The sequence below is a fragment of the Conger conger genome, chromosome 15, assembly GCF_963514075.1.
Source record: "Conger conger chromosome 15, fConCon1.1, whole genome shotgun sequence".
Taxonomy (NCBI): Eukaryota; Metazoa; Chordata; class Actinopteri; order Anguilliformes; family Congridae; genus Conger; species Conger conger.
In genome coordinates, this window is record NC_083774.1 from 31,373,594 (window position 1) to 31,377,899 (window position 4,306).

Sequence of the window (4,306 nt, forward strand, 5' to 3'; positions counted from 1 at the left end):
TCTGCTCCACTTCTGAGAAACAAATGGTCGAGGCGGGCGCAAATCCAGACCGAGTTTTTCATAAAGTCATTACTTCTGTCACCGGGACCATTTCCAAATTGAAAAATCTGAAACAATAAATGATGGCGAAGCAGTTAATAACTGTTAAGAAATCACATTTGGAAAATTGCATTTAAGCAATAACCTTTCTCCCTGTAATTAAATGACAGAAAGGTCCTGGTTTTAATTAAGTCAGCAATTTATAGTTATGAAGCCATACTTCACTGTGGAGATTAGCGGCTGATAGGTCACGGAACACTCTGAGTGCATTTTTAGTGGAGCTGATCTGGTAATTACACCTCCACTCGGCAGTGACCATCGGTGAACCCGCCCCCCCCCCCCCTCCCCCCACAGATTAAACTCCCTCCCGTCGCCCCCAGCGCAGTGATGTATGACCGGGATTAGTCAATGTACAGCTGTGCCCATGCCAGCCATCTTTAAATTAAAATGTATTTTAAATTAGGGGCATCAACGGAGGGAATAATGTTTGAAGAACTGCGCTGAGGAGATGGATGGTTCCGGAAGACATCATGGGAGAATACATGGGAATATAAATCATTGTTGAACGGAGGGAGAGACTGGGGGGTGGCAAAGCAGGGGAGTGGGGGGGCTTATTTCCCTGCCCTTAATAACTGTTGTTGGGGCTCAGATTTATGGGGGAGTTAAATGATAATGTTAGTGTATTTATAAACATATGATGGCATTTCATCTGTAATTTATTCCCAGCTGCTGAGTAATGCGGGCCATGTAAGGGAGATTGAATAAAGTTTTGGGCCAGTAGAGAGGATGTATCTTCACGGCTCCTAGGGATTGTAGTTTTATGCTTGTGTGTGTGTGTTTGTGTGTGTGTGTGTGTGTGTGAGCCTGTGTGTGTTTGCGAGCTTGTGTGTGTGTGTGTGGTATGTGGTGTGCATGTATGTGAACATGCATGTGGTATGTGGTGTGTGTGTGCATATGTGTGTAGTATGCGGTGGGTATATGTGTGCTTGTATGTGACGTGTGTAGTGCTTGTGTGTGGTATTGGTGTGTGTGTTTGTTCATGTGTGCTTGTGTGTGGTATGTGGTGTGTGTGAATGTGAGTGTATGTGTATGTGTGGGTGTGTGTGTGTGGTACGTGGTGTGTGTGCATGTGTGTAGAATGTGGTGTGTGTGCATGTGTGTAGTATGTGGTTTGTGTGTGTGTGTGTGTGTGGGGGGGGGGGGGGGGTGCTCTTTTTAAAAAGCATCTCCCCAGGCACTATTTTCCCTCTGCTTGTAAGTGCCATTTGTGTGCTGCATAATTGTCCAGTTGGAGGAGTGTTAATGCTACATTTCGTTAGCCTCTGGGAGCATGACATTCAATAGACTACGTGAATATGTTTTTCCAGACTGGAATATTGTAACAAACTGTGGCACTTTCAGACACTTCATTAGGGGAATTAAAAGAACGTTTTGTGATGTGCGGCGCTAATTGCAGGCTTGTGTCTGTAGGGTCTACGTTTTGAGGCATTTTATTTAAAGTTTTAGTGAATTGCTATGTGAAAACAGATATACTGTAAGCCCATATGTTTTGTTTTTTTAGATTTTCAGATTTTTATTCATTTGAGCATTCCAAATTCACAGTAGTGTGCAAAAATTTGGTTTAAATGTCTGTTCCAATTCATCTGTTTGTGATCAGATGCAAACCTGAACACTAAATGGTACAGAGTTAAACATGAGACCTTTCTGAAAAATTTTAAGCAAGATATTTTATTTTCATTTTTTACTGTTTATAAATAATTTCAAAAAAAGGAAAAGGGCCCTGTCGGTGAAAAAGTTTTATTTTTTATTATTTGTTACTTTTTAAAAAGATGATTACTAAGGCCCAGACCCAGGTAATTTACTCGTTAGAGCTAACTAGATGCCTTCTAAAGTATCCAACTGCAGTGGCTATTCTGTCTGGTGTTAACAATCATGAGTTCCTCTAAATAGGTTGTCCAAGGATTTCAGAATGAAGATGGTTCATTTCCACCAAGAAGGAGAAGGCTACAAACCCAGGAAAGATTTCTGATAGAATGACCCAAGACCTGGTGAGAAATGCTCAGAAGAACCCACACATCACTGCAAAAGAGCTGCAAAAAAGAGCAGCAAACACAGATCCCGCTGTATACAGGCCAACACTACAACGTATTTTAAACAACAAAGACCTACATGGCAGAATTGCCAGAAAGAACGACCTCAACACAAAATTAAGTATCTGAAGTATGCAAAAGAAAACATTGAGAAACCTGAAGGCTTTTGGAACAATGTGCTTTGGACTGACGAAACAAAAGTTGAACTTTATGGCCACCATCAAAGATGGTATATTTGGAGAAGAAACGGTGAAGCCTTTGTACAGAAGAACACCTTGCTGTGAAGCATGGAGGTGGATCCATTATGCTTTGGGGTTGTTAACACACAAGTTAAGCTACATCCTGACAAGTATTCGAGAGGCACAAACAAAAGGAAGGAGGATACAGTAAAAAGAAATGGCACTGACAAAATTAATCAATGCAATATAAGTAAACCTCTGAAAACACTGACATATTGTTGAAAAAAGCCAGCAATTTGAATATTACCCATGATATCATGCTAACTAGCTAAGAACCAACCTAGTGGTACATCACTCTGGATAAAAGCATCTGCCAAATGCCATTAATGTAATGTAATGTAATGTAGCCAATAAGAACTGTGAGCTAGGTAGTTAGCAGAGTTATTTCTGCTAGCTATCCCATCACAATACCTGGCTAGCAGGGTTGTGTTTCGTACAGGACTGACAGAGTTAACGGCAGTGCATCATTGCATGTGGCCACATAGAGCAGTGTTTCATTGCATGTGGCCACATAGAGCAGTGCTTCATTGCATGTGGCCACATAGTACAGCGCTTCATTGTATGCAGCTACATAGTGCAGTGCTTCATTGCATGTGGCTACAGAGTGCAGTGCTTCATTGTATGCAGCTACATAGTGCAGTGCTTCATTGTATGCAGCTACATAGTACAGCGCTTCATTGTATGCGGCTACATAGTGCAGTGCTTCATTGCATGTGGCCACATAGAGCAGTGCATCATTTCATGTGGCTACATAGTGCAGTGCTTCATTGTATGCAGCTACATAGTACAGCGCTTCATTGTATGCGGCTACATAGTGCAGTGCTTCATTGTATGCAGCTACATAGTACAACGCTTCATTGTATGTGGCTACATAGTGCAGTGCTTCATTGCATGTGGCCACATAGAGCAGTGCATCATTGCATGTGGCTACATAGACCAGTGCTTCATTGTATGCAGCTACATAGCACAGTGCTTCATTGCATGCAGTGGTGAAGCCGGCAAACAGGAAGTGAGGGCATATCTCAGCAATGCTTTGTTGATACCAAACTTGGTATATGGACTCAGGACTCTGATTTGATGTCATTTGACCACAAGAAGGCACTGCAATACGCAAAAATGTGTCTTTGCTAATAACGGTTGATGTATTTTGCTTAAAAAAAAGGATTCTTATGTATGCTGATACCTGGGTAAATCCCAAAGCTGGGACATGACAACCTGTTATCTCAACTTAATTGATGTGCTGTCATGATCTGTGGTCTGTGAATTAATTTTTTAGTTCTGAATTTCGTAGAATATTTTTGTTCCACGTTCCCTGTAACTTCTGAGCTTTGGATTTTTGTGTTTTACCTTTTATTCCGGTGATTGGCCTTTGAGCATTGTCTATTTTTAAGGACTTAATAAACCCTTTGGCGCTCCATTTCTGGTCTGCACTTGGGTCCTTTACCAGCATAAACATAACAGTACGTGGAACAAAAATATTCTCCGAAATTCAGAACTAAAAAATCCAACCAAAAAATAATTTACTAGGAACAAAAGTAATACAAACAGAACGGCAAAAAGGTAAGCAGAGCAACAAGTTTAGACAGCGTTTCTCACCAGGCTTACAGGCAGATACTGGTACGATCTGACAAAGAACACCAAACAAAGGGGAGCTTAAATAACCAGAGGAGGCAACTAAAAGGCAGAGAAAATGAGGAACAGGGGGAACCAATCAGGGCAATGATTATGTAAATAAACCGAAGGGGGCGTGGCTAACAGAGGCAGGTGAGGGCGGGGTTCAGGAAAAAGAAAACACAAGCACATGGTAAGGCAGACACAAACACAGGAATACCATGACTGTTAAGACAAACATGAGTATGAAAAACAATAAATTACAAAAATAAACGATAATAAACAATGAAATTAATTCACAGACCACAGATCATGACACGTGCCTGC